This window comes from Schistocerca cancellata, chromosome 7 (genome assembly GCF_023864275.1).
Source record: "Schistocerca cancellata isolate TAMUIC-IGC-003103 chromosome 7, iqSchCanc2.1, whole genome shotgun sequence".
Taxonomy (NCBI): domain Eukaryota; kingdom Metazoa; phylum Arthropoda; class Insecta; order Orthoptera; family Acrididae; genus Schistocerca; species Schistocerca cancellata.
The window spans coordinates 530,305,505-530,325,506 of NC_064632.1; the positions used below are offsets into that span (position 1 = coordinate 530,305,505).

General features: G+C 42.7%; 1 protein-coding gene across 1 annotated transcript in view; it reads right to left on the minus strand.

Annotated features, from left to right (window-relative positions):
• Positions 1-20,002, minus strand: part of LOC126092377 (astakine-like) — a 120,658-nt gene that overhangs the window by 11,803 nt on the left and 88,853 nt on the right. The gene's annotated exons all lie outside the window — the stretch shown is intronic.

The window sequence follows — 20,002 nt, forward strand, 5'->3', positions numbered from 1 at the left end:
TTGACACATTCCTGGGGTCAGATACATCACATGATCACACTGACAGAACCACAGGCACATAGACACAGGCAACAGAGCATGCACAATGTCGGCACTAGTACAGTGTATATCCACCTTTCGCAGCAATGCAGGCTGCTATTCTCCCATGGAGACGATCGTAGAGATGCTGGATGTAGTCCTGTGGAACGGCTTGCCATGCCATTTCCATCTGGCGCCTCAGTTGGACCAGTGTTCGTGCTGAACGTGCAGACCGCGTGAGACGACGCTTCATCCAGTCCCAAACATGCTCAATGGGGGACAGATCCGGAGATCTTGCTGGCCAGGGTAGTTGACTTACACCTTCTAGAGCACGTTGGGTGGCACGGGATACATGCGGACGTGCATTGTCCTGTTGGAACAGCAAGTTCCCTTGCCGGTCTAGCAACGGTAGAACGATGGGTTCGATGACGGTTTGGATGTACCGTGCACTATTCAGTGTCCCCTCGACGATCACCAGTGGTGTACGGCCAGTGTAGGAGATCGCTCCCCACACCAAGATGCCGGCTGTTGGCTCTGTGTGCCTCGGTCGTATGCAGTCCTGATTGTGGCGCTCACCTGCACGGCGCCAAACACGCATACGACCATCATTGGCACCAAGGCAGAAGCGACTCTCATCGCTGAAGACGACACGTCTCCATTCGTCCCTCCATTCACGCCTGTCGCGACACCACTGGAGGCGGGCTGCACGATGTTGGGGTGTGAGCGGAAGATGGCCTAACGGTGTGCGGGACCGTAGCCCAGCTTCATGGAGACGGTTGCGAATGGTCCTCGCCGATACCCCAGGAGCAACAGTGTCCCTATTTGCTGGGAAGTGGCGGTGCGGTCCCCTATGGCACTGCGTAGGATCCTACGGTCTTGGCGTGCATCCGTGCGTCGCTGCGGTCCGGTCCCAGGTCGATGGGCACGTGCACCATCCGCCGACCACTGGCGACAACATCGATGTACTGTGGAGACCTCACGCCCCACGTGTTGAGCAATTCGGCGGTACGTCCACCCGGCCTCCCGCATGCCTACTATACGCCCTCGCTCAAAGTCCGTCAACTGCACATACGGTTCACGTCCACACTGTCGCGGCATGCTACCAGTGTTAAAGACTGCGATGGAGCTCCGTATGCTATGGCAAACTGGCTGACACTGACGGCGGCTATGCACAAATGCTGCGCAGCTAGCGCCATTCGACGGCCAACACCGCGGTTCCTGGTGTGTCCGCTTGCCGTGCGTGTGATCATTGCTTGTACAGCCCTCTCGCAGTGTCCGGAGCAAGTATGGTGGGTCTGACACACCGATGTCAATGTGTTCTTTTTTCCATTTCCAGGAGTGTATTTACAGGATTTTGTTTCTACAGATTTGTAATGGAAATTCTGGACCTGTGAAATTTTTTATATGAGACTGTCACTGTAGTGCAAACTGGTGTCGTAAATATTTCGGTAAGAAAGCCAAGAGACCTTGATGTAGTGCGCCTTGAGTGGCCAGCTGTGTCAGACGCCTGGAGAAAAAGCCATTAGTGTGTGTCTTTTCAGAGGCACAGGTAGAAAAAAGAAAAGGGAGGCCATTATCCTCGCTATTGACATTCCTTTGTAGAAAGCATCGCAAATACGACATGCTCAAACTTAAAAACATATGATTATACTGTGGAGCTCTTAATTTATGATATTTACTAAAATGCCTAATGAAACGATGAGAAACATTTCACGGGTATTGTCTTGCTAGTTGAGAGAAATGCCATATGGCTTGCTTTATGTATTTATTTACTCATTTTGTTTATTATCTAGTTTCTAGCTGCACTGCAGCATTGGTTAAAATAAAATTTAATAGATGTACTAATATAGTTATTTTATGCCTACAGATCCAGTCAATTTTAAATTTATGATCTACTTCCAAGAAAACGAGGGCACATAAATAGACATTTGCCTTCACAGGAATTACATAAATAATTTTTTTTACGATTTGGTAGCTTATCTGCTAGCGTAAGTTCTCGTGATGCATCACCCTAGATGTGACATAGGTATTAAACATGGTCATTTTTACTGTAATATTTTTTTTGCTTGAGCTTTGTCATGTTTAGATATAAGTTATTACATTTGCTGCTGCTGTTTGCCAGGCATAGTGCTACTGAATTTTAATTTGTTACTCTGCTAAGCCAGTTTACTACTGATTTATTTTTCTTGTTTGCTGCACAGTGCCTTATATTAGTTGTAATATTGCAATTGCTTTGCGAATTTGAATTTTTTTGTCATTGCTGTTTGTGTTAATTGTTTTGTGCTGCTGCATTGCCTCGTCCCTTAGTTTAGCATCTGAGCTCAGTAGATTTAAGTTAGCTTAAGAGGGGGTAGCTTATAAGAGAATGAGTTGCGATGAATTTGAAGAAATGCACTGAGAGGCTATACGAGAAAAGTACAGAAAGCAGGTATAGATAGGACTTTTGGAAATAACGAAGAAAGAAGGGAGATCTCCGAGAAGTAAAGAAAGTTTTGTTTGCAAAATACTGCAGTAAAACAAACCCTGTCATTTCATATGTTTATCTGATAAGACTTATGTTGTAGAATTTTTCTAATACTCAGCTACATGAACTATGATGAGGAATACTGTTATCCTCAAATAAAATTTGCATTAATAATGTAATTTTCTTTGTAAAGATGTTTAGACATTATTTATTCTGTTTTTTTGCTCATATGTGAAGGTGATGTTTCAAAAGTTATTCTGATCTTTGTGTATGTACTTATGTCATAATTCCTGTAACACTAATGTATATGTTTATTTCTATTGTTTTGTAAAGCCTGTATTACTACAAATGTTATCTGTATTGTTATGTTCTTTAATGATGTATTTTGTACCTTTGTTGTTGTATTCTCATGTTATAATATTGTAATTGACACCAGTTCATCAAATTAAGTAACTTAGGCATTCATTTCACTGCACACGTTTCTGTTAGTCATAGTAATGCACAATATGTGAGAAGTTGGGACTGTTAGTGTTTGCATGTGTGTTACTAATTCAGCAAGGGACTGGATAACAGCATTGCTGGTTCTAAGGACAATTCCAAAAACTTCGTGAGTGTACAAGTGGTGGTTTATGGACTTGCTATATTCTCTGCAAGACTCTTTGATGGTGATTGTGCACCTGCACAGTCGCAGCAGATGGCTGCTGGCCATCTCTACAAGGACTACAGTGGGTCTGCATCTTTGATGACACAACAATACCATTATTTCAACAAGGACTACAGTGGGTCTACACCTTTGCTGACTCACCAGTACCATTATTTCTACAAGGACTGCAGAGGGTCTGCACCTCTGGTGGCCCACCAATACCACAATCTCTACAAGGACTACAGTGGGTCTGCACCTCTGGTGGCCCACCAATGCCGTAATCTCTACCAGGACTACAGTGGGTCTGCTCTGTGATGACCTACCTACCAATATTCTTCAAAATGTCGAATGACTCTGCTGTGGGTTTGCTCTGTTGTGGCCCATTACTTGTCAGCATGTCAAGAGCCAGCACTGTCTTTCCGTTGGGAGGACTACTTCTTCAAGACTGCATGGAAATCCACTACTTCCGTGTGCATTGTCTTTTACTGCTCAGACTTTGAGAAAAGAAACGGCAATTTTACTGCGATGAATAATCAGGACTGTCTTTATGGACTGTGAGAAAATTTTAGCTTTTGACCAACATTGTATTAATAAGTGTGTGCATTTGATTTCTTTGTTATTGTAATTATGAAAAATTTTTTCAAATCTGTATTGGCCAGTGCCCAAAACAATTTGTAAAATTTTTTATGGGGAGCATGGGGGCTATGTAAGTAGGCTGTTTATGTTTTCTTATTGGCAACGTTACGTAGCGCTCTGTATGAAAATCGCTGGCTGTGCTGTGTGCAGTCTGCGGCTAGTTTGCATTGTTGTCTGCCATTGTAGTGTTGGGCAGCGGCAGCTGGATGTGAACAGCGCGTAGCGTTGCGCAGTTGGAGGTGAGCCGCCAGCAGTGGTGGATGTGGGGAGAGAGATGGCGGAGTTTTGAAATTTGTAATACTGGATATTATGAACTGCTATGTATATTATGATTTTTCAACACTATTAAGGTAAATACATTGTTTGTTCTCTATTAAAATCTCCCATTTGCTAACTATGCCTATCAATAGTTAGTGCCTTCCGTAGTTTGAATCTTTTATTTAGCTGGCAGTAGTGGCGCTCGCTGTATTGCAGTAGTTCGAGTAATGAAGATTTTTGTGAGGTAAGTGATTTGTGAAAGGTATAGGTTAATGTTAGCCAGGGCCATTCTTTTGTAGGGATTTTTGAAAGTCAGATTGCGTTGCGCTAAAAATATTGTGTGTCAGTTTAAGCACAGTCCTATATAATTTTTCAAAGGGGACGTTTCAACGTGTGTATTACAAGCATTTCAGACACATGAAATAACATTAGAGAATACAATCTTTCATACCATTGGCTCACATCTTGGAAAAAAACAGTCATTTTATGTTCGACAACAAGAAGCTATAAGTGAAGAGGACGAAGCTGTTTGTACACTATGGCAGGTCCCATTTTACAAATGCGATGCTATACATGCTAGCATTTACGAAACAAATCTTGAGAGCCTGCCTCGCCCTGTGTAGGTGGGAGATTGAAATTTCGTTAAAAGATATCACTGCAGCGAAAAAAAAGAAATTGTTGTCAAGAATCATTCCGTGGTGCCCTAGCCATCTCCTCTACCCACCAGGCAGCACGTGATTGATATCAGTTTGATAGGCTATATAATTAAATTGATCATGAGAGTCAGTTTGCATGACTAGAAATTTTTCTTTTCAGTAGTCGGTATACACTCACCAGGTAGGTCAGATAGGAATCCGTGGAGGGAAGATGATGTTCCTTCCGAGGAACACTATTGAGAACCGACATTTGAATCTGGCCACAGAGGGATTCTACAGCCCACACCATACATTTCGAGTAAGGACCGCGCTATTACTAACACGATCGTAGTGACTATGTTATGCATAAAAAGTGGTCTTGAGTCTGCAGACATTATAACGGATCTTTTACGTTCGGATAAATTTTAGCCGGCCGGAGTGGCCGTGCGGTTCTAGGCGCTACAGGTTCGAATCCTGCCTCGGGCATGGATGTGTGTGATGTCCTTCGGTTAGTTAGGTTTAATTAGTTCTAAGTTCTAGGCGACTGATGAGCTCAGAAGTTAAGTCGCATAGTGCTCAGAGCCATTCGGATAAATTTATTTTATTTTTTGTTAGATGTTTTCGTTAAATAGCTGAATAAATTGTAATTAGGAATAATTTAATTAAGCAGAGTAGAAAAGATAAAGTCAAAGAGATGTTCATTGGGCGGACATTGTCGTAATGTAACGTCATAGCGTTGTTCGGTTGTTAAAACAAGTCGTTTGTGTTCCGTACTGCTGTTCGGTCGTGCGCGTATCTGAAAGGAATTAATTCGGGGACTAGAATACACTTTCGCATAATAGTTACGATTTGGTGTTCCGACAAAAGGGGTTAACGTCAGTGTTAATTTGAATCGTGGGCGACAGGATTAGTTTTCACAGATACGTGAAAACGGACGTAACGAAAGTTGTTCGCATATCATCCTTGAACGTGATTTTTTATTTAATTAACGATTGCGGGCTCAATCAAACTATTATGATTAGGATCAATCCCTCTTTCCTCCTAGACAGTGATCATTCATTAACATTTACGTCATAAGAAAGAGGATTATTAATAAAAGTGATGTTAAATGGCAATTACGTGTTATTCTGTTAGTGTGGAACCGACATAATATGAAATGACATTGATATATAATTTGTGTTAAATACTGAACTGAGATAGGAAGTAAATTGAAATTAGTGAACATTTGATACTGAGACTATAGATGCAGAAGCGCTTAAGGTTTCTCTTCTCTAAAATGGCAAAATAGGTAGGAACTTTAACTCTATAGTCGACATTATGTACTGCAAAGACATTGGCATTTCATACTTATTTTGACGACGCGCTGTTAAACAATGGAACGTTGAGTCTCTGTACGAGTAATAAAATTAAATCTAAAAACATAATTAGTAACGGCGAACTCCGTTTTAACAAATTGTATCGCGTGTCGTCATCGGGCAATAACTGCTCAACCTTGGTGACTTGTGTGGTGAAATTAGAAGTCGGGCATATAAAACAAACTTAAATATCCATTGAAGCTACAGTGGAGTCGGCACAACACGACGTGAGCAGTTATAACATGCACACGAGTCACTGATAGCGTTAAGCTTTCTGTTAGAACTGCTGTCTGTGATTTGGAATCAAGTCTGTCCATTCTACCACATACTTGCATTGGATCTTATAGAGACGTTTTCTAATGATTACAGCCACTGGTGAATCATATTCGTGCTAGTCTCATACCTGGACACGAATCACCTTTTTCGAACCTATCTGCTAAGGATCCCATACAGTAAGAAGTCCAGCGGTGTTTTTTTTTAGACAGTCCCTCTGCATCTTGTAACTGCTCCTCAGTCTCTGCCCCGCCCTCCCTCCAGCTTCGTCCATGTGATCGTCCCAGTTTAAGTCGGACCTGCATTGAAGTCGGAGAGTGCTATATTTAAGACGTTCTGCATCTCCTGGAGAAACAGGACAAGCTGAGTAAATGCGACAGGAGCGCGTTTTGACCACTCGGTGGAAATTGGAACATGTTGTCGTACCTCCGCCAACTGTGTACATTGTGTAAGGCCAGCGGCAAACGAAACTTTCCCTTGCAACGCAAGGTAGTAAGAAATATAGTATGAGAATTTACAGTGGTGTCTCTCGTTGGGAAATTTATGAAGACTCCATGACTCCAGGACGAGGATTTTGCTACTGCATTGCGACACATCTCCAAATTACATACAGGTACTGCAGTTCGGAGGAGATCTGCATCTCTTAGGGTGCATTCATGTTTATCTCCCAAACATTCTCTCCCACCTTGGTATTTTGTACCATCCAACAGAGGAAACCTACCATCTATAAAATCTCAGCTAACATCATCTGTTAGAGAACTCAATAAGACATTACTATGTCCCTGTCTTCTGATATATCTGAAACAAATAGTCTGATTTCCGGCATTGACCACATGTGACGATCCTATTAAATATACAGGTACTGGTTCATTGGAGCAGGTGGCTTCTTGGTTCAAAATGGCTCTGAGCACTATGGGACTCAACATCTGAGGTCATCAGTCCCCTAGAACTTAGAACTACTTAAACCTAACTAACCTAAGAACATTACACACATCCATGCCCGAGGCAGGATTCGAACCTGCGACAGTAGTGGTCGCGCGGTTCCAGACTGAAGCGCCTAGAACCGCTCGGCCACTCCAGCCGGCAGGTGGCTTCTTGATCGAAGTTGCTTCCACAGACCGTGTAAAGTTTCATTACCTGTACTGTAGGAGGACTGTATGCAACAGACTATCAATCACATGAGAGGGTTCCTGTATTGCTGCTTCATAAGCAGTTCAATACATTGTTTTTTCTTTCTTTGTAACACATCCAATCAGTGTACACCGCCAAATGCTTTGTTTTTTCTACCTTGACTTAGAGGCCCATGTCAGCTGCTGCTAAACCGACATTAATACATTTCGATCCTTTGACTTTCACAGAAAGCTGAACATCGCATGATGTAAACTATACAGCTACTACAACACATACTGGTAGAAATAATTCACAGAGGCGATGTTTATCATTGATAAAAATGTGGAAGACATCGCAACATATGGAAACTGGAAGATTTTGTGGTATTGTAGAGAGTTTCCAACAGGTATTCGAAGGTGATGACATGTACATTTAATCTCATCTTCCCCATCGACAGGGCAGCGGACGTCTCGGTGTTCCACCTCGAAAATCATTGTTCCTTCATTTTGGAATCATGTACATGATTACTGTTCTGGTGCTGACCTTCGCTGGAAGGTGCTGTTCGCAACACGTGTGAGGTAGTGCAAATAAAAAGAGGTATTTTTATCTTGTTGGTGAAAAAAAGATAAAAAAGCAAAAATAAAAGCATGAGAAGGGCATCGCAGCATATGGACATAGGACGAGTCTGCAGTATTGAGGAATGCTTCCAAAAAACTGAATAAAGGTGATGGCCTCTACATTTAAGCCCATGTTCCACAGCGACAAGTAACAGACATCCAATGTTCCGCCAAGGCTACCTCCATCTCAATCGAGTGGTGTCAGTCATTCATAATGGAGTAATGAACAGCGTAGCCAGTGGACAGTCGGGATGGGACAGACATCACTGATATGAGACGATGTACTGTAATACACACAGAAGTTGATGGAGAGATCAATTTTAGCAATTTTACCTGTGGTTCCGTAATTTCAACTTAAGTCAATGACACAGTAGAACTCTTCCCAATTTCTACATCATCTCTAAATCACCCCTCCACTACTTTGCAAGTACCGTATACTAGATAGTGAATGCAGCTAGATGACTGCGCAGTGCATCCAGTCGACCATATACACCAAAGTATACCAGACAGCGACCTACATATTTCCAGCACATCGATCATAGTGCAGAGTTTACGATTACGACTGGCCATCTTTCCCTGTGTGGATGGACGTCACACAGTATTGTCGTATTCGTAGGATAAAGTCGAAGATTGACAGGTTCCTCCCACATTGTCATTGACCAATCCTTCCTGCAACACTAATCTTACCCATGGCTCCCATCCAAAAGCACAAGATCTCCACAGATGCGAGCGTGTCGACGAGGGTAGCATCTTGTATCTGTGTATAGTAGACATGAAAGCGCTGCGTTGCTCTAACAGACGGTTTGTACATGATGGAGGTTCAGACTTATGGAGTTTGAAACATTTCAATTCTGAAGCAATATTCCACTGTCCAGAGTTAGTACCAGGAAGGTACCAGCATGAGAGAAATTATCACAGAGCATAAAGGCACACTCCGATGATTACACAGTTCTGCACCTAAAAATGCTATACTGTTAAAGCCATACGGTTTCCGAAGTAATAGTCGTGCGAAATGCAACGCTCTTAATACTCTAATGGGGGATATATATGTCCAACATCAGACATACAATCACCCCACAAGTATGTTAGCCCATTCAGTGTGTTATTAGGAAAGAGACATGTACTAAGCTATCAGGCATCATCCAGCTGGGAAGTAATTACATGTGGGGCCCCACAAGGTTCCATTTTAGGGCCCTTACTTTTTCTTGTGTATATCAATGACCTTTCATCAGCAACATTACCAGATGCAAGTTCGTTTCGTTTGCTGATGATACAAACATTGCAATAAATAGCAAATCAAGTGTTGTCTTAGAAAGATTGGTTAGTAAAATATTTGTGGACACTAGTCACTGGATCCTAGCCAATTCTTTGTCACTAAATTTAAAAAAAAACACACTACATGCAGTTCAGAACTTGTAAAGGGGGTCCCACATGTATGTGCCTAAAATACGATGACAAGAAGATAGAAGTAGTGGACTGTGTTAAATTCTTGGGATTACAGCTTGATAATAAATTCAGCTGGGAGGAGCACACCACAGAACTGCTGAAGCGTCTTAACAAATCTCTATTTGCAATGCGAATTGTGTCAGACATAGGGAATATAAAAATGAAAAAGCTGGCATACTATGCTTACTTTCATTCCATAATGTCATATGAGATTATTTTTTGGCGTAATTCATCAAGCCAAGCTAATGTTTTCCGGGCCCAAAATGTGTAAGAGTTATATATGGTGTGAATTCAAGAACATCCTGCAGAAGCCTCTTTAGTGAACTATGGATTCTAACTACTGCTTCCCAACTTATTTATTCCTTAATGAAATTTGTCATTAAAAATATATCACTTTTTCAAACCAACAGCCCAATTCATGGAATCAATACTAGAAATAAGAATAATTTTCACAAGGATTTAAAGTCACTTACTCTTGTACAAAAAGGAGTGCACTGTTCAGGAACACGCATTTTCAATAACTTGCCAGCAGCCATAAAAAGCTTAACAACCAATGAAATTCAGTTTAAGAGAAGCCTAAAGGATTTATTGGTGGCCAACTCCTTCTACTCCATTGATGAATTTCTCAGTAGAACCAACTGATTTGTATACATACATACATACATACATACATACATATATATATATATATATATATATATATATATATATATATATATATATATATATATATATATATATATATATTATAACTTCTGCATCAATTCATTGCAGTAATGTGTTCATTGTAAATAAGTATTGTTGTAGTTCTATTACATGTATATTACCTTACAAATAAAAAAATTTTTTTATTTTAAATTCAGTGCATTAGTGTTTGTAAAATGATACTTTCATATAGTGTTTATTAAAAAATGACTATCGTTCCACTTGGGACCAGTGGAAGGTACATTAGCTTATTTGTGTCAGTTGTAAATATTTGTCATGTATTATTGTTTTTCTGACATGTTCTACATATTGGAGGACCTCATCACTACAGATCAATTGGAATGAAAGTAAATCTAATCTAATCACTATGGTGACAAATTTTAAAATGATAAAACTACTTCCTTCTACGCTATTCTGGTGTCCTAGGAAGGCATCGCCAGTGTTTATCCACAGTTAGAACTGCTTGTAAATCAACTAGAACGAAGTCTAGAAACTGTTGTTCTGTCTCTTAGGAAATTAATGGATTTTACACGACTTTTTAAGTCGGAAATGTACGTACCCTCAATAAAACTTCCAATGGCAGTCGTGCACATCATTAATAATAGTAGTAGTATCGGTTTTCACGGATGCGGATATGCCTCTCTAGGAAATAGAGCGAAGAGAAACAGACTTGTATATTTTCGGTAGCTGATACACTGAGGTACCACCCACAAGTTGCTGAAGGAAAATGCATACGAAGAAGCAGCAACTTCTTACGGGATAGTAAGCACCATAGTAAATAGACAAAGGAGATTTAAGTCTTATTGCTGGAAACTTCCGGCAGATTAAAACTGTGTGCCGGACCGAGACTCGAACTCGGGATCTTTGCCTTTCGCGGAGCCGGCTTGTGTGGCCGAGCGGTTCTAGGCGCTCCCGTCTGGAACCGCGCGACGGCTACGGTCGCAGGTTCGAATCCTGCCTAGAACATGGACGTGTGTGATGTCCTTAGGTTAGTTAGGTTTAAGTAGTTCTAAGTTCTAGGGGACTAATGACCTCAGATGTTCAGTCCCATAGTGCTCAGAGCCATTTGAACCTTTCGCGGTCATGTCTCCGCAATACCCTTTCTTCCACATGTCTCCGCAATATCCTTTCTTCCACATGTCTCCGCAATATCCTTTCTTCCAGGAGTACTAGTTCTGTAAGGTTCGCAGGAGAGCTTCTGTAAAGTTTGGAAGGTAGGAGACGAGGTACTGGCGTAAGTAAAGCTGTGCGGACGAGGCGTGAGTCGTGCTTGGGTAGCTCAGCTGGTAGAGCACTTGCCCGCGAAAGGCAAAGGTCCCGAGTCCCGAAGTGTTATTGCTGTTTACAGTAGTTTCACCGAAGTTTTGGTATTATTCCTCTTGCACAGAGTCGTCCTGGTTTCATGTTAGATATCTTTGATCATGTTTAGGGTATTACAGCAACTTCATCCTAACACCACATCTCTCTAGTACACCCCCCCCCCCCCCCCCCCAGACCATTAAAGGTGATACATGTGACATCGGTCCAATTTCCTACGGAAAACTCTAGGGAAAGATTTAAGTCTGACAAACGCAATGATTCTTGTGTTTAATACTTAAGGAATACCTGCCGTAATTCGGATATACATATAGATATTCTACTGCGTGTGTGAGAACTCAGTTATGGAACGGGATGCATATGTCTTGCCTGGTTTAATATGACGCCTTTGTGTAGTACATATGTCGTCTTTGTTGGAGTGTGTGTTACGAAAACCCACGTAGTTTACAGGGGGAGAGGGATAATTAAAAGTGAATGCAGCCAGAGCGTAACTTTTAAGCTTTTCACGGTCTTGAGTGACCGGGTGCCCCCCAACCCTCCACAGTTCCCCGCATTTCTTGGTACTTTTTTCTCTAATTTTATGTATTCTCAGTCAATTTAAGTAATTTTGCAAGTTTTTTTCACAGTTTTAAATATTTCGTCGTATTTCCCTCAGTTTTACGTATTTACCATCATTTTGTCCCAACTGTACCAGATTTTCGTCGATTTTATGGAGGTTATGTCTTTTTTGATAATTTTTTAATATTTTACCGTAGGTATTGGTCATATTGCAGGCATGCCCATGCGTTGTTTTATTTTATACGAGGATATTTGCCTGTCCTACACATATGCTTTTTAAAAAACTCTAAGAATTTAAAAACTCGAAGAATTTCCCTTGCATAGAAAGGTCATGAAAAATATGGTAACCCTCGCCTCATACCTCAATGAGACTGAGCGAGCGGGGCTGATTGCAACCTCGTAGCCCGGAAACAAATCAGTGTACTGCTATGACGCACCAGAGAGCTTGTCTGCAGACTCACGTAGCCACGCACTTGATGGAAACTCGAAGTCTGTCACAGTTCTACACCTTCATCTGACTTCCACTCTACCGTGTAGGGATCTGGAACAGGGAGTTGACATGTGTACAGAAGCGATTTCTGCTGCTGCTTTGATATTCTTTTCCCCCGTAAGTAAGTGCTCTTATCGCTTACCACATGAGCTTCGCTACTTTTGGTTACATCATCCAACTCTGATAGGACCCCGCAACCACGTCAGGATATCTGCAAGCTGTAGGTTTCAGGTATTTTTTTTATCCTAGTAATAAGTTATTCGGTAGTCGACAGTGTGTCTACTGCACATAGAATCCTGGACCATGAGGAATTACCCTTTCCCACACTTACAGAGTGCGCACCACCGGCAGCGTAATTTGTAACCGAGCAGTTAGCAAGTTATGCATTCTAACCACACCTGTCCACCGCTGACAGCACTACACACATACATATAGAAATTACGCATGTTTATTACCAATCACGACGTCTCGATTTCAACCGCTTTTACGTTATTTTCGACAGTGCTACAGCCCCTCAAATAGAGAGAAACTCTTCGGAAATCGATTCTGTAGGGGATGTAAGCACATTTAAACGTCCTGATAAAGAGCATAACATCTTTGATGCACGTCATATTACCGATATTTCGTAACAATATTGTGCAACAATATGCAGCTGAATTAAGATATGCTCTATCTATTGTATGTCGACCTAATGGCAACTCAGGCTCTCGACTCAGACATCGATATCGACACAGCTCACAGCATGTTAAGTGGTACCCTCAACTACGACGCGCAGCCACTCTATGGAGGCCCGCATCGCTCGTGCTAGAGTATTTCAGGTAACCAAACAGCTAATGACATCACTTGAACCAAAAGAGAAAACCTGCCATGGCCTGTGCAGTTAGATATGTACTCGATTGCTACATTGAGGGACTTTGCTAATATATCCAGCGATCTAGCCGGCCTGTGTGACCGAGCGGTTCTAGGCGCTTCAGTCTGGAACCGCGCGACTGCTACGGTCGCAGGTTCGAATCCTGCCTCGGGCATGGATGTGTGTGATGTCCTTAGTTTAGTTAGGTTTAAGTAGTTCTAAGTTCTAGGGCACTGATGACCTCATATGTTAAGTCCCATAGTGCTCAGAGCCATTTGAGCCATTTGGATCTCTGGACATTCTGGTTAAGCTATCTTGTTCAGTTTTGGGCTGCGCTGTGTGACATTACAGGCTGTAAGTCCGCTATGCAACTGCTTTAAAAAAGAGAGTATTTGGTTGAGCAACATGGCTGGCAAGTTGCCATGTAGTGAGTGGCTGGGCAAGGAAGATGGGCAGGCGCTGAGCAGCGTTCTGGGACCTGCAGCGAGCTGTGAAAGGAATTGGGGGTGGCTGTTTGGCTGTCTAGTGCCACTGTGCTCGCTATTTGGAAATCACGTGGCATCCCGACCATGTACCAGTATTTACGGATGGCTCTAAACAGGGGGACTCTGTTGGTTGTGCTGTTGTTTTCCCTGATCGAGTCGTCAAGTTACGGCTTCCTGCAGCGTTTACCATCTTTGATGCCGAATTGTTTGCGATCTTGCGGGCATTGGAGCAGATGAGATGCGTTCCCAGTCTTAAGTTTCTCATCTGTTCTGACTCCCTGAGTGCCCTTCAGACCATGCAACACTTGTACCCAGCGGATACGGTCGTCCAGAACATCCATGATGCCCTACTCCACCTGCAACGGCAGGGGAAGGAGGTTTCTTTCTGCTGGGTGCCGGGGCACGTGGGAATTAGGGGAAACGAACTGGCGGATGTGGCTGCCAAAGATGCATGTTCCCTCCCTCACGTTGTTGAATGTGCCGTCCCCCTCCATGCTGTTCCCTCCCTTTTGCGTTTTCGTGTTATGCGTCAATGGGAAGAGGAGTGGCTGGCAGTCGGTGAAAATAAGCTGCGTCTGGTCAAGGCCACCACGCGGCCATGGCGTACATCCTACCAGTCATGCAGGCGGGATGAGGTTCTCCTCACTCGCCTCCGCATCGGGCACAGTCCCTTAACGCAGGGTTTTTTACTCCGGCGAGAGGACCCCCCAATCTGCAGTGCTTGTGGCGTCCAGATTACGGTCCGCCACATTTTACTTGACTGTCCTTTATTCTCTGACCAGAGGGCGGTGGTTTCCTTGCCACCGGATTTGCCCTCTATTTTGCAAGACGACGCAACGACTGTGGTTAAGGTCTTACGGTTTTGTGTCCTGTCCAATTTGTTGCCTCGGATTTTAGGGAGAGGATTTTAATGTGCTGCTGGGTGACTGGCTCACCCAGGCTTTAGGTAAGAGGTCCGCCAGTCACGATTACCTTGTTTCACTTCGATTTCTGTTCTCTTTTCCTTGTGTTTCCTTTCCTCTTTTAGTGCGTTTCTTCTCCTCTTGTTTTGCCTGTGTATGTGAGGATTTGTAACTGCGTCAGGTCTGTGTCTTTTAGCCGTTCTCCTTGTTCGGTGTCCGTCTTCGTACCTTCACTGCATGTGTTCCTGTTTCTATGCGTTTGGGCGCTGATGACCACGCTGTTTAGCGCCCGAAAACCTCAAACCACACACACACACACACACACACACGTGGCAGTTTGGATAAACTATGCCTCCACGTGCTAAAGGACGCAAAGCAAAATGGCAAGGTTCTGAGTGTGCTAAAACTGTAGCATCGAATATTCATTAAAAACACAAAAACCAATTCCAAACGTGTTACGAAAAATTTACCAATAGTATTGAAATCACAGTAATGGGAGGAAGTTCCAAAATGTATTGCATGAACATAAAGCAATTATTAACGAAGTTATTGACATTAATAGTGAAAATAGTCAATAAATTAAGAAAAGCTGGTACATGTATGCATGTCAACGGCCTTGCTGCAGTGGTAACGTCGGTTCCCGTCAGATCACCGAAGTTAAGCGCTAGAGGGATTGGCTAGCGCTTGGGTGGGTGGTGGGATTGCCGAGCGCTGTGGCAAGCGGGGTGCACTCACCCCTTGTGAGGCCAAAGGAGGAGCTACGTGACTGAGGAGGAGCGGCCCCGGTCACCAAAATTGACAACGGCCAGGAGAGTGGTGTGTTGACCACGAGCCCCTGCATATCCGCATACAGTGACGCCTCTCGGCTGAGAATGACACGGCAGTCCATAGCTATCATTAGGCCTTCCCAAGCCTGTTGGGGCGGAATTTAGTTTTAGTACGTATAAACACAGTGCCAAAGCCAGGATTTCCCTCCCTATGCACTAGAGATGGGCAAACTTGTTCATCCTTGGGAACTAGCTGACTGCTGATCGTTTCTTTTTGGGAACCGTTCATTTTTACTCGTTCACCGTTCATTTGTGCTTGGTATATGGTTCTTGTGAAAAACTGAAAACTAGTAGTGTAGGTGTAGGATGGAGGGCACCGAGAGGGGGCACTTGCCTCCCCCCTGGAGTATAGAGTTTTTATTCATTACAGAATTCTTACACACTTTTAGAAGTAATTTCTGTGATTCTGCAGAACCTGTCGTTTAGCCAGCCGTAGCCTTGTGTGGCTGATCGCAGGGAAATAATATAGGGTGGCGCACGGAAAACCGGCCCCCAGTACAGACTGCCCGCAAATTACGGACGATGTCTTGCAGATACAACAAACAGACAAACATGTAATAATTAGGCAGTGAAGAAATAACAAGCTAATGCAAGCAACAATTGCGGAACAATCGATGACGATGTGTAGAGAGCTGGAGAAGAGAACATGAAAATCTCATGCGACGCGCATGGGCTATAGCTCATGTAGTCTTGTAAACCTGTTGGTGGCTGTTTTCCAACTTAATAGATCACAAGTGTCTTGTACAAAATTCTTCGTTTCGACTTCCACTACATAGCTATGCTACGTTGTAAACAATAATCGTTTACACCCTATATACAGGGTGAATCACCTAACGTTACCGCTGGATATATTTCGTAAACCACATCAAATACTGACGAATCGATTCCACAGACCCAACGTGAGGAGAGGGGCTAGTGTAATTGGTTAATACAAACCATAAAAAAATGCACGGAAGTATGTGTTTTAACACAAACCTACGTTTTTTTAAATGGAACCCCGTTAGTTTTGTTAGCACATCTGAACATATAAACAAATACGTAATCAGTGCCGTTTGTTGCATTGTACAATGTTGATTATATCCGGAGATATTGTAACCTAAAGCTGATGCTTGAGGACCACTCCTCCGCTGTTCGATCGTGTGTCTCGGAGAGCACCGAATTACGTAGGGATTCCAAAGGGAACTGTGATGGACCTTAGGTACAGAAGAGACTGGAACAGCACATTACGTCTACATGATAACACCTTTTTATTGGTCTTTTTCAGGTTTTCAGGTTTTTACGTTGCATTATTAACGTTAATGCAATAATAATAATAATAATTAAGTTCGCAGTAATAAAGTTTTTGGTTTGAAAACTCCTTCTGAACAAATATTTTTGAGATAATAAGTAAACATGATTTTATGGCAATTTATGTCTTTTCAAATGACCCATAACCCACTGTTTTTTTCTTGTTTTTTCTTTCAAAGAAGCCAAACTAGCAGGTAATGCAAATTGGAAACAACCAATCTTAAAAATAATTAGAGCCTTCTTAAATGTAATATTTTGTATATGAAAGATACACGAAAATGGTTTTATATGAATTTTCTTACACTAAAAATTAAGCGAATTATTGAAAGTTAGCTGCTAAATCAAGTCGATGACACCAAAAAATATATGAGTAAAAAAAAAAATTGCCTTGTTATAAGTATGTCTTCTGCTGTTCATCGATATAATGAAATGAGCTGATATGCCCTTTTGTTACCTAAAAAGACGTACCTATTACATACAACGTAATTTTCATGTAATTTACGTAACTATAAAATACTTTTTGATTACCGGTCGTGGACGCTAAATAGCCAGAACCAAGAGCAAGAAGAGTTTGGAACACATGTAAAATAGGCGAGCGCAGTGAACGAAACGAACAACTGTATACTGAACTAACTAGGAGCAGTCGGCAGTGGAACTGAGACAGGTGGTCATGCGAAGAACGACGAGTGCGGCCGAGGGAGACCGAGACTGAGACGAGCACGCGACCGAGGCTGGAACGAGAACTGCCGAAGTGACCGCTGCGACCGAAGCGAACTATGAACCGATCGTTCCTTGGAATTCGTTCCTCGGTCCTTTCGTTCATCTTGTTGAACCATTCCTTTGCACCCGTTCGTTCGCGAACTACCCATCTCTACTATGTACACTGTAGAGTAGCGTCAGCATGAGTGATTTGTCGTATTATCCCAGTCTGTTTGTTTATTTAATGAGAAAGTATTAAATTAATGGTCGTAAGATGATCATATGTGTAACACTGTAGTGGAGCAGTAAACTGGATAAAGATATGCTTAATTAGTTTTTCACCATTCCGTTTCTGGTTTCGTGCTGCATAAAGTTTAAATAAAAGTTGATCATTCAGCGATGTTTAGCATTTAATAATGTAACATTGGACGGAAAAATTAACTACGTAGGTTGGAACTTAAATAGTGGCAACACTGCTGTGGAGACACTATGCAATGGAATCTACTATTGTCGCTGATAGCACACGTTGCTGACACACCTACCTTACCTCCGAGCAAATGGACTCGCCAGTCCCATATCACCGGCGTGCGCACAACCGAGGGAAAAACTGTCACTTGTGAGCGAGCGGTCTAACGTAATGGTGTCACTGTGTTTTTGAAACAGGAACATCTTGGTGATCTTGTATCAATACTGAATGTGCCAGAGGTCGTACAGCACGACAGTGTCATCGAGGTCTTCAAGAGGCGTGCGGGGATTCGTCATTGCCGTACAGAACAGTGGCACGCTGGGTAAAAGCCTTCAACGGAGGTCGGCAAACTGTGGCAGACATGCATCGGGCAGGTCTCCCGAGCGTCTCTGAAGAAGAAGTGCATGCGACCAGCTTTGCGAAAGAAGCGGCGACACTTTCTGCGCAACCCACCCATCATTTTGGACGACAATGCTCGGGCGCATACAGCGCAAGCTGTGGCTGCTCTGTTCGGTCGATGGGACTGGGAAGTACTGTACCATGCACCATACTCTCCTGGCTTAAGTCGTTGTGGCTTTGATTTGATTCCGAAGATGAAGGAACCATTTCGTGGCGTTCGCTTCAGAGCTGTTCGAGAGATTCGACAGACAGTAGACCGCTCCATTCGCACCATGAACAGAATAGGTTCTGCTAGCGGTATACCACGCCTTCCAAATCGCTGGCAACGGGTTGTGCACAACGCAGGTGACTACTTTGAAGGACAGTAACAGGTGCAAACATGTAACTCTTTTGTATAGGTTGTGAATAAATAGTTGCAACTATTTAAGTTCTAGCCGGCCGCGGTGGCCGTGCGGTTCTAGGCGCTCCAGTCCGGAGCCGCGCTACTGCTGCAGTCGCAGGTTCGAATCCTGCCTCGGGCATGGGTGTGTGTGATGTCCTTAGGTTAGTTAGGTTTAAGTAGTTCTAAGTTCTAGGGGACTGATGACCACAGCAGTTAAGTCCCATAGTGCTCAGAGCCATTTGAACCATTTTTGAATTTAAGTTCTAGCCCTCGTAAATATACATACAATGTACGTTGTGAATTCATAAAACTTGTAATATCTATAATCGTAGGAATGGTGGGTCAGTTATAAGTTGCTACATGACCTCGTAGAGGGTGACATGGCCAAGTTTTTAAATACGCGTGCAGGGCAGGTTGCGGGGTCTTTTGATTTTCATGTCGTGGCTTATAAGATTGTTTGGTAAGGTTTGCGTACAGATAAGTTGCCTGAGCGTAACTGTTGGTTGTACGTGTTCAGGACTTACGAATATTTTGGTGTGTACCAGTTCGGGACTCAGAAATATTTCGAATCCCTTGCGTTAGTACAGCTATCAGTGAACTTTTGGTAAGATGAATTTGTTATTGTATAAGGTCTGAACTTAAGCATTTAATTCAGTTTAAGTGATTCGGTGCACAACTCAGGGCCTTTTGTTTACATTTCTTTACTGTCTGTGAATGCTCTGCTTGTTCTACTGAGTCAATAATTTGATATCTTGTTTCTGTACTGTGCTGAAATAACAGTCTGTGTGAGACCACCATTCGAAGTATCTTTGTGTCTGGTTTCAATCAACTGATAGTGAACATCCTAAGGGATCATACCTTTAATTTTTCCTTTATTTTATTAATCCAAACTTCTATTGTTAAAAATTTCACTTATTTATCTTCACTAAATTAATGCACCTCGTGACCGATCAACGCTTCACTAAGGATTTACAAGAGCAATGCATGACTCATTGTTTATCTAATGTTACGCGATCCCACTAGCGTTGTAACTGGACATCGACGCGGCATGGAAAGGCTACGAAGTCATTCACTTGTTGTGCTACGACTGTTATTTCAGTGCTTGAATAAATCAGATCTTTCAACAAGGCCCGTGTCGAATACTTGAATACCTGATTGTCCCTTTACCTATAAGTTTTCC